The sequence below is a fragment of the Mixophyes fleayi genome, chromosome 1 (genome assembly GCF_038048845.1).
Source record: "Mixophyes fleayi isolate aMixFle1 chromosome 1, aMixFle1.hap1, whole genome shotgun sequence".
Lineage (NCBI taxonomy): Eukaryota > Metazoa > Chordata > Amphibia > Anura > Limnodynastidae > Mixophyes > Mixophyes fleayi.
The window spans coordinates 162407023-162419337 of record NC_134402.1 but is presented as its reverse complement, the minus strand read 5'-3'; the positions used below and the strand labels follow the sequence as shown (position 1 = coordinate 162419337).

Genomic DNA, 12315 nt, shown 5'->3' with positions numbered 1-12315 from the left:
AATTGAAAGCTGGAACATTCACCTTCCCTAGCAAATACACCTCTACGTACATACACCAATTACAACACACACTCCACCTACACATAGACACCTATTAATGTTTACCCACAAAAAATGTACAATTTCTATTGCCTTCACCAGTTATAACATTCCCTCCATTTGTAGGCTCAGCTCATCTTCAGCTATGCTCTAAGCCCCACTTTATCTTCTCCAGCAACTTCATCTGCTCTATCAGTAGAGTGGTAAGAATCGATTTGCTTAATTATGAAATTCAACCAAATTTCAGAAATTTACTTCCTGGTGAATGTATTGACAAAACGCTTCAAATTCAACAAACATTTACTGAATAAATAACATCCATTAGAATTGGTTCAACCTGTTTGCGTCCTATCTAATAAATAACGAAAATATTTAAGAAAAAAATCGACCGCATGGCCCAGCCCCCACATTCTCAAACAGCACAAGCACTAGACACCTTTCTTTTGGTTTCCACTATAACGGGGATGCAAAAACAGCAAGCCCACCCTCCTCCTTCAAGAGTCTACTTACCCCGCACTGAAAAACTATTTTTCCCAGTATAGAGGACAAAGGTCCCTAAGAATTCTGCCCATTATTACTGAAAGATTTTTTTTAAAAAAACACAAACATTTGATGTCTGAAAATAATGACTCCTTAAACCTTCGTACACATATTAAATTTCTTGATCTATCATAGTCCAAATGGAAAATAAAATCTAGTTTTTTTGATTTTTTGATCCATTAAATAAATAAAACAAACAAATAAATTAAACAAAGCAAAAAAATCTCCAGACAAAAATGATCTCCCGGCAATCTGTATATGACTGCAGCAAAATGGTCAAAGGTGGTAATCCCCAGGGCTGCCCCCGACCAGCACATTGCTACTCCAGGAGTCACAATCTTGTTAATTACCCCTACAGTCCAGGGGTTTCAGGAACAGCCCAAACACTTTTCAATGTGGGTCTAGTAACCTCTGGGGAGAGTACACTGTTTTTTGCACCAACTCCATAGAGGTTGTAGCCTTGAGGCTGGTTTTCACTATAGCAGGAGGCTTCAGCACCATCCATGCCAGATCATAGGTGGAGGAAAATGACTGTGCGGACCAATTGTTACCTATTGCTTTGTGTATGGCCACCTTGAGAACATGCTCTAGGTTCCATATAGTGTGCAAGTATCCAGCACATGTGAAAAGACATAATGGAGCTTCAATGTCACCTATCAGTCCAACAAATAGACAAATCTTTTTCCTACATATTCATATTTGATATATAATACTAAAAAGCTATTTTTTTTATCATATATTTTTTGTTTCCAGTTAGTCTGAAAGATATGCAGTGATTTTTACTTTAGCTGAAGAGAAGGGAATCATTTTTATTTATTTATTTTACAAATTCAGATCTCGTTCCTGAAGAATGAAACACCAACGTGCACCAAAGACCATGTAAAAGCCCTCCACAGTTCACGTGGTAAGGTGCAACACAATTTTACAATATAAGGCACCTGTTTCATTGGTGTGATATGCAGACTTACTACGTAAACTAAACATAGCATAACATAGACTAACATAACCTCACATACAAAAAAAAATGTGTAATATTAAATAATCTCATTAATTTTTTTTCCTTATAAATCAGTTTGATTTGTTAGCACTGATTAAACAACCAGTACGTTATAGTCCATGGAATTAACCTATCAACCTATATTTGATCTATGTGTCACTGCAATTAATAATAGACTGCTAGAGTTTGAAGTCCAAGCTTGAAGTCACACGTCTTTCTGCTTTATCAGGTCTGCTAGCCAACAGTTTATATTTGTGTCATCCCGTTAGTACTTTACTTCTGGCCATTAATGCATATCTCACAACATTCTAAGATGCTGGGCTGCCTCTAGTCCTCTTTCCTTAAAACACCTCTACAATGCTGCAATCATCTGCTACTGGTAAGAACAACAGAAGCACGTGGTGAAGACACATATCTCCCATCTGTCCTGGAATCAGACGTCTGGACAGTCCACTTAAATCTGTATTGTCCCACATAATTCGGGAACACTTGGGAGGTATGTTTATGTACAAAATCATGCTGCACAAATACATTGGAATTAGTTCAAATGCATGGTGAATTATATAATTTGTAGGCATGTTATCTTCTTCTGGACTAATTCCGTTAGCCATGTGAACTTGAAATGTTAACCACTTGCCGTCCACCCACTATACTTTTAAAAAAATCCTAGCAAAGTGGCAAGTGTGCAGTGTGTGTAAAAATGCTGTCATTGGAATTAGGCTGTTAAAGAGTTCCTATGTTGTGACCAGGAAATGTTAGATCCAGTTCCTGGTAACATGATATGTACAACACCAGTATGAGTGATATGTTCACCAATGAGGAAGCTATGAAAAATACCATGGCCACACCCCCATTGTTGTCACACCCACTTTTGCACAACATCCAGAATGTATATCTTGTAAAGTTGGGAGCAGTGGCAGAACTACCATTGGTGTGGCAGGTGCCGTGCACCGGGGCCCATGGAGATAATGGGGCCCATTTCATGGCAGATGTAGAGGATCAGGGCCCCGAGTTCCCTCCTCCCCTTCTCCCTGCACTGAGGCCAACAGTTCGCCAGTTTCATCTCTGGTTGGGAGTCATTGTCAAAATTATTAGAGAAGTTGTGATAAGACTGCATCAGGAACTGAGTTATAATCACTATTTGATGCAGATATTTAGAAGAAGGGTATTCCAACAGCTGGACTCAATATCACTTCAGAGACTGCCTTAATTATACTAATGTAAATACATTATCGACACCTCTAGCTACCGGATTCTGTACCTCTGTGTCATTATTTATGATTATATCATTATCATTCACTTGGAAAAAATGGATTTGTTATGCTCAGGGGAGTCCCTCAGTCAGTATTGGCACCAGCTCAGCAGGGCGCGGGTTCCAACAGACTCAGGTCTTCACCAAGAACTTCCGCAAGGCAGGATGGGCTTGGCTGCTGAGAAACTGCAGGTCACGGCCCCGACTGAGCTTACAGATGTGAGGAATGGATAGACTACCAGCAAGGTAATATGAAAACGGTACCTGAGGCAAGGTCCGATGTGCAGCAGGGATCCTTCCAGAGGTTGGTGAGGCACAGCCGGATCTGGTATATTGCTTTTGTACGATATTTGTTAATTACCTCTATTTGACTGATTGACACTAACACCTGTGTTTGTTAAGTCGGATATGTTGAAATAGAAGCTCTATTAGGACTGACCATTAAGCTTTGAGAAAGTGTTGAGATCAGCACGAAATGCGTCAGCGGTGAGTCACGGAATTGAGCATGAGATGCTTTGGATCTGCTGTTCTATCCGGATGCTCCTAAGGGGACCTATTCATTAGGAACACTCGCTACCATCTACCCTGTTCTCAAACGCCTCTTGTGAGTGCATTATAATTCATCCAGCATTGTGGCACACTTGGGTCCATTGTCAGAGGCTTACTACAGTGGCCTCAGTCCCTCCAGAGGGTTGCAAAACTTTATACTGGTACCATTAAGATATATATACTCCCTTTATTATCTGGGAGCAGTAAGTGAACGGAAACTATCACTTGTCATTATTATGGAGCCCTAACTATTTGAATTTGGAACTCACTACCAGACTGTTCAGATTTACCATCTGAGCTCATAGTATAACGGAACTTTGTAAATATTTGGCCACAATTCATGATATCATTATCTGGAATTATCCTCTGATTAGTGTAGCTAAGTGGTATCCAATATATGATTGGTCAGCACAGTGGCCTAGTGGTTAGCACTTCTGCCTCACAGCACTGGGGTCATGAATTCGATTCCTGACCATGGCCTTATCTGTGTGGAGTTTGTATGTTCTCTCTGTGTTCGCATGGGTTTCCTCCGGGTGCTCCGGTTTCCTCCCACACTCCAAAAACATACTGGTAGGTTAATTGGCTGCTATCAAAATTGACCCTAGTCTCTCCCTCCCTGTCTGTCTGTGTGTGAGTGTGTGTCTATATTAGGGAATTTAGACTGTAAGCCCCAATGGGGCAGGGACTGATGTGAATGAGTTCTCTGTACAGCACAGCGGAATTAGTGGCGCTATATAAATAAATGATGATGATGATGGTCACCATTTATTTATGGAGCTGGGCTAACATATAAGGAGATCATCCCAATTTAGCAGCCTACTGAATATTCTGTTTTTATGTAATATTTGTTTTTTATGTTTGACATTAAATGTATAGTGAATAACTGCAATCATCTCTTTGCAATATTTATATGGGTGTCATTTTAATATGATAATATCAGTCTGAATCACTTTTCACAATGCAGTCTTTCTTTTGAGTATTTATGTTTTACATTTTTTTTAGGGTCTTGAAATAAGCTCTTGACTAGCTGCAGTGAATAGTGATGGATGTTTGACATACCTAATAGTTAATTCTGATAGCAATTTCTATCATATTCAGTTTCATCTTAATATATCTATATTGCATTGGCTATTGTATATTAGTGTCTACTGTTTTCATAAGTGCCGGTTCAACCACTAAGGGGTTTTTTTCTTCTTGTTTTGTCTATTATTTTGTTCCAGGCAGCTTGATTAGGGTAGTTTTTATTTACAAATGTGGCAGGATTTTTGAGCCGTAATGAAAGAACTAACATAAGGGAGTTGTATTTGAAATCATTTAAACCACATGGTCCTATTGAAATAGCTGATGACAATAAAGAAATTAATATACTGCTTTTTAGACTAGAGGACCTCCTGAAGATAAAGATGAGAGACATTGGTGGGACAGTGTGTCCCTGCAGAAATATATATATAATAATAGAATTCCAAGAGGTTTAAGATTGTTTAAATCACTCTCTATAAATGATAATCCATATTTACTTGAGAGAGGGAATGCAACACTAGATGACTGTTCTATAGCACTCATGAACATGTTGATTGAATATAGAGAAATTAAAGTTAGAGATACGGTTGATGAAATTGAATTGATCAAAGAGAAAATTAAACCAAATATGGATCATGAGACTTTTAGACAACAGGACACTTTGGTGAACAAAAGAGTAGAAAGATTTGAAGAAGAATTGGTGTCCAAAAACTCAGAGAAATTTGAGAAAGACAAGATGGATTACAAGTTGGAAAAAGTAAAGACTTATAGAAAGAGGAACCCCAATAATCAATCTCAATTCAGGGGTCGTGAGTTCACCTCCAGAAGTATATCCAGTATTAAGAGGGTTCATTATGACAATCATCATAAATTAAGTCCACACACTAAAGGCCTAGTAAATCAGACATTACCTAATACCATAGATGAAAGTCATTTGCAGGAAAATAGATACCCCGATTTAAGAATCTCTCTAGGGACCCATGAATGGGCCCCGAGGGAGGGGGCAAAATCTAAACATTCCAAATATGGTACCAACATGTCAGCCTCTAAAAGTGGGCTAAGATTCAAACACAGGAATTTTTACACTAGTGGATCCATAGATTTTTTAGAAAGGAGTCCACTATGGAAAAATTCGAAGTACAAAACCAGATTCGAGAATGTTTATCAGAGAACACCGAAATGAGTAAGAGACCTAGAGAAAAGAGGGGACGAGGAAAGCGAAATAAGGAGAGTGAAGCTAGGTTAATATAAAATAATATTTTTAGTCTATCAAGTAAACAATTGAACGAAGCTCAGTTGAGTTTTCTATCTAAAGGGTTAAATTACGCACCTAGTAGAGAACCTAATTTATTTGATTTATTTGTAGAGGTTAATAAATAAACTCATAATTTATGTAGAAAGCGAAATTTCGCACAGAAAAAGCTCAGGACGGCCTATCATTTCGGGTGTGGGTTCCCTTACATCTAATCTATCTTTATTTGTGGATTATTATTTACAGGGCCATGTTTCCCGTTTGAGATCTCACATCAAAGACAGCCTTCATGTATTAAAATTGGTAGAATCACTAGAATAGTGTGATGATTATGATTTTTTAACATTGGATGTACAAGCTCTGTACACCTACATTCCACATGAGGGTGGAATAGAAGCAACTAGTTCTTTTGTAGTAACAGATGATGATATCTCGGAGGGGAGAAAACAATTTACTTTGGAGACCATTTTGTTCATTTTATCACATAATTATTTCTTGTTTGAAAATTGTTATTATTTACAGACTCTTGGATCTGCCATGGGGACCAGGTTCACGCCGAGTTTTGTGAACCTGTATATGGGTGTATTTGAACCCCAGTATACATGGAATAGCTTGTTCGGGGCGAACCTGGTCCTCTTCGGTTGATATATAGACAATCTTCTTATTATTTGGAAAGGAGAGGGGTTAGCTGGTGAATTTTTATTTTTTTTTAATTCAAATACTTTTAATCTTAAGTTTACTCACATGTTTGATTACCACAGGGTTAACTTCTTGGATATCACCCTTTCCGCATGTGGAAGCAGAATTATCATAACTAATTATAATAAACTTGTTGATGCCTGTAATTTTTTACACTTTAATAGTGGACATTATGGGCCATGGATTAAAAATATCCCCAAAAGTCAAGTAGAGAGACTCATATAGCTATGTAATGTGTGTGTGTGTGTGTGTGTGTGTGTGATGGCAGGGAGCATATAGCTATGTAATGTGTGTGGGTGTGATGGCAAAGGGGCATGTAGCTGTTTAATGTGTGTGTGTGTGTGTGTGTGATGGCAGGGGGACATATGGCTATGTAATGTGTGTGTGTGTGTGTGTGTGTGTAATGTGTGTGTGGGTGTGATAGCAGGGGGACATATGGCTATGTAATGTGTGTATGTGTGGGTTTGATGGCAGGGGGGCACGGTGGCTAAATGGTTAGCACTTCTGCCTTACAGCACTGGGGTCATGAGTTCAATTCCCAACCATGGCCTTATCTGTGAGAAGTCTGTATGTTCACCCCATGTTTTTGCGTGGGTTTCCTCTGGGTGCTCCGGTTTCTTCCCACACTCCAAAAACATACTAGTAGGTTTATTGGCTGCTAACAAATTGACCCTAGTATGTGTGTCTGTGTGTGTTTGTGTGTGTGTGTTAGGGAATTTAGACTGTAAGCCCCAATGGGGCAGGGACTGATGTGAGTGAGTTCCCTGTACAGCGCTGCCGAATTAGTGGCGCTATATAAATAAATGGTGATGATGATATGGCTATGTAATGTGTGTGTGTGTGTGTGTGTGTCTGTTTGGGCAGGGGGGCTTATGGCAATGTATTGTGGGTGTAAGGTAAGTGGTGGCTAATTAATGGGTGCTACTTTATTTGTTGGGTAATGGTGGGGCAATTTAATTTAAAAGTGGGGCCTATTATTTAATGACAGTGATGATTTATTAAACGTAAATGCTATTAATTTCTCATCCCTTCTTCCCTTCTCCCCCTTCCTCCCGTCTCTCCGTCTCATCCATGTGTCTGTCTGTCTTCCCTTCCCTTTAGATTGTTCGCTCCTTTGAGCAGGGCTCTCCTACCTTCTGTTTCCATCACTTTTAACTGCGCTCTCCAGCTACTCAGCTCACCTCCTCTCAGTCCCTCTGCCCTCTGTCTCCTCTCGCTTCTCTCCGCTCCGCTCCCCTCAGTGACTCTCAACCTGTCATCCGTGCCCACCCTCTTGGGCCATAGTTACCTGCCTATACTCACTTTTCCCCTCCCTCCCTCTCTTTCATGCTGTGCCTGAGCCCCCAGAGTTATAGTGCTTACTGTTACTTGTACTGTGCTGTTTCACCTTGTACTGTGCCATTGTTTGTACTTGTACGGCGCTACGGATACTTTGTGGCGCCCTATAAATAAAAATTAATAATAATAATAATTAATTTATTGCCGGGGTGGTGTGCAGCCTCTACTGTAATTTGGGTGGGTGGTGATAGCAACTGAGACTATCTGCTGATTTAGACACTACCCTATCTAGAGGCACGGGGTCTAACGCACCTCTGGTCTTCACCAGGGACCCCGCATGGAGGTTTGGACGGGAGAGCACAGGGATGGCGCCTGACAGGCAGTAGGCTATTAATTTAATGGTGGACTGTGGATTGGAGCTAATTATTTAATGGTGGGTGTTATTAATTTATTTGTGGGGTAATGGTGGGGCTATTTAATTTAATAGTGGGGCCTATTAATTTAAGGTGAGGTGGCGGGACCTTTAATTTAATTCTGGGGTGGTTTGGGGCTATTAATTGAATGTGGGGTTGAGTTTGGAAAGGAGTGCTATTTATTAAATGTGACTATGTATTATTTCATGCCAGGGTGGTTGTGGGAAATGGTTATATTTATTAAACGTAAATGCTATTAATTTATTGCTGGGGCTAGAAAGGAGGAAAATAGATATATTTATTAAATGTAAATACCATTATTTTAATGTGGGGGCTGGAGGGAGGCCTAGTTATTAAATGTGGGTGCTATCGATTTAACACTGGAGCTCGTTGGAGTTTTCTAAATTTAATGTACCCATTTTGTTCTAAATAGGGCCCCCAGCATTTCAGGATCCAGACAAGCGGCAACTAAGCAAGCCACAGCTAGGGAATGAGACAAGAACTGGTAAGAGAGAGCAGAACAGTCTGCCAATTGTATTTTTCTATATTGACAGTTCCAATGCACCATGTTATTAAATAAACACAAATATGTATATATGTATATATTGTTACTGGTTTGATACTGCTAAATTTAGTTACACACTTTGTCCTACTTTCTATGAATAAGTGTACCCATCACCCGTGTTTAGAGGAGGCAGCCATTATGTGGGTGAACCAATAATTATACCTCCCAACTGTCCCAATTGCAGCGGGACAGTCCTGATTTAGGGCTCTGTCCCATCTAAAGACATATTTGTCCCATGGATGGGAATGTTGGGGTAAGAGTGGTATGGTAAGGGTGGTATGTAAGTACTTTGTACTAATCCCGCCTCCTTTTGCATTGGCCCTGCCTACAATTGATTTTGTCCCACCCACATGAGGCCATTTCCAGATTTTTTCCAGGGCCATTTTAAGTTCTCAATCAGGGGTGCATGCCGATACATTCCATTGCCATGCCACTTACGGTTGGTTCCCATGATTTTCACTTTACAAACCTGTTGTCAGGGCCAGTGCTACAATCAGGCAACTTTAGGCAATCGCCTAGGGTACCATGACTTAGGCGGCACTTGAAACACTGAATGTTACTCTTTCAGTCTTTTAATGTTCTTGTGGTGTCCCTACATTGAGCACCAGCCATTAACATAAAGGGACAGCAGTCAGTAGCTTCTTACCAGTGGTAGGCTGGGAGTGTGGCACTGGGCTATGATGTCACAGCCCAGCGGCACATGCCCAGTCTATCAAAAGCAAAGCTTCATTATGTTGCTGTAAACAACAAAGCAATGAAGGAAACACATCATAAAATAAAAATAGACCCATGGACCATGTAGTTTCACAGATAACTCAAAAATGTTAAGATCCAGTGAAATAAAACAAGTTATTCCAATTACCAACAGACATATGTTCAAAGATATGGCTTACTGAAACTAAGCAAGCAATCAATAAGTTTCCATGATAATGAGGCCACTTGGAGCACTGACCCATTGTACAGCTGACAGTTCAGAATTACAGCTATTATTCATGTCACTAAATGCAGTTAGGCACAGATTCTCTGCGTAGAATGACCTATATCTATACCTACCATACCATGATGAACAATTGCAAAAAAATAAATCCAGAACAAAACCTAAAATTTGGTACACTTCCCATTGTATTTTCTTATATAAAATAGTTCTGCTGTCATAGTCATCCTGACTATATTTACTAGTTGTAGACGACTCCCTATCCCCCACCCAACCCAAAAAGTTTGAACAGAAAAAATCCAGTTTTGGCAAATATCAATAAAAGCAAGTGGTAATCCAATTGGCTTTCATTTGACAACCTAACTTGTTTACATTTCTCCAGGCAGATGTGGTTCTACTTGCTCAGATGGTTTGGAACTGGGGTGTATTGTAGTTGGAGTTTTGAACCACTTACATACAGTGCCAGTACAATTTTCACTGTTTTTGGCAGTGCATATAGTGTAGTTACAATTCTTATATTATTGCATAATTATTACATAACTATTCGTCCATAGTTTCACAATATGGAATATTTTTGTAACATTAGCAAGTATTATTAGCCTGATTAACAGTGACTAGTCTGAGGGATGGTTTTCCAACAGTTTTGTTATTTTATTGCACAACTGACTGCTTAAAAAACAAGTCTACAGAATAAAAAAAAAATATTTCACTTAAACAAAATATTTTTTATACACAAGAGGTTTCTCACACACAGTTAGATATATATATATATATATATATACACACACACACACACACACACACACACACTGGTCAAAGAGAAAATTTAGAATGCTGGTATGGGACTTCCACTTTGAAATAAACGACAGGGGGCCAGGGGGCCGTCTAGCCCCCCCAAAGGTGTAGGGCTATTCATAGAGTGAAATTAATTTTAGGTGCATTTTAACACTATATAATATAAACCATATTAAATGATGCATGGCTATCCACTCTGTGTCCCCCACCTTTGCTGTGTCAAATTACCTTTTCTCTGTGTCCATCCACCTCTTCCTCATGTCTCCTTTGTGTACTTACATTATCCCTCATATCTCCATATTATAATAAAAAATATCTCCCTTAAATCTTACCCTTCCTTATCTATTTCCTTTCTCTGTTACTATGTGCCCCCTATCTTTATTGCATCCCCTGTGCCTCACATCCTGCTTCTCTTGCTCCTCCCTTATTCCTTGATTCTCTTGATTCTCTCTTTTTATCCCTGTTCCTGCTCCTATTGTTCCCTTTTACTAGTTAATTCACACTTTTGCCCTTCCATCATCACACTGCAGTCTCCTTCATCAAACTGTGCCCTCCTTCATCACACTGTGCCCTCCTTCATCACACTGTGCTCTCCTTCATCACACTGTGCTCTCCTTCATCACACTGTGCTCTCCTTCATCACACTATTCCCAATCCTTTCTTGCACTGTGCCCCTTCCTTTTTCACCCTGTGCCCCCTCCATCACACTGCGCCCTCATTCATTACACTGTGCACCCTCCACATCAGTGTGCCCTCATTCCTCACACTGTGCCCTCCTTCATCCCCCTGTGCTTCCTCCATCATTAACCTGTGCTCTCATTCATCACACTGTTGCCCTCCATTCTAAACTTACCTTTCTATGACCTTCTGTGTTCTGGCTCCTCTCTGCTCCCTGCTTCATTCTCGCTGATTGTTGAGCATGACGGGCCTGATTCATTAAGGATCTTAACTTAAGAAACTTCTTATTTAAGTCTCCTGGACAAAACCATGTTACAATGCAAGGGGTGCAAATTAGTATTCTGTTTTGCACATAAGTTAAATACTGTTTTTTCATGTAGCACACAAATAATTGATAGCTTATTTGTACACTGAAATTTAAAGTTGATATTTGTGTGCTACATGAAAAAACAGTCAGTATTTAACTTATGTGCAAAACAGAATACTAATTTGCACCCCTTGCTTTGTAACATGGTTTTGTCCAGGAGACTTAATGAATCAGGCCCGACGTCATTATGTTCCGACAGTCAGTGAGAATGGAGCAGAGAGTAGAGAAGAGCAGGGCGCCACCACTGCCAGAAACAGCACCGGTGGAGAAGCGGGGAAGGCAGGCGAAGCAGAGTGCCTCTCAGGCATGGCGCTACCCCGCCCTATCTACCTCCTTACGTCCAGTATTTCATACCGGCACATATCACCCACTTCAAGCACTGTGTGTGTGTGTGTGTGAGTGTATATATATATATATATATATATATATATACACACACACACATGCGCCTCATTTATTTGTATATATATATATACAAATCAATGAGGCGCACTGCCCCTTTTGTCACAGTATATATATATATATATATATATATATATATTATGCACCTCATATATAAATATATGAGGCGCACTGCCCCTTTTGTCACAATATATATATACATATATGTATATATGTATGTATATATTGTGGCAAAAGCCCGCTACTGCAGAAGCACATGCGAACAACTTCTTCCTTTTTATGGTGCTTTATTGTCAGGATGGTATATGTTTTGACACCGTATACTTGCACAGCAATCATGCAGACCCTAAACACTAGCTATACATAGTCCAGCTCTCTCTCAGGACCAGCCAACTCACCCAGCGTTGGTCTTCATGCACAAATGATATAAACAAGCTTTTATACCTGATACTCCTCCCCCAGCCTTAGCTTGATGGACAGGTGACACACCCACCTTCTCTTTAAAAGGAAACGCCCATCACTGGCTCTGTAATTC

The 12315-nt window shown here is 39.9% G+C and overlaps 1 protein-coding gene across 5 annotated transcripts in view; it reads right to left on the bottom strand.

The window, feature by feature from the left end:
- Positions 1 to 12315, bottom strand: part of LOC142144222 (UDP-glucuronosyltransferase 2A2-like) — a 125296-nt gene that overhangs the window by 12353 nt on the left and 100628 nt on the right. The gene's annotated exons all lie outside the window — the stretch shown is intronic.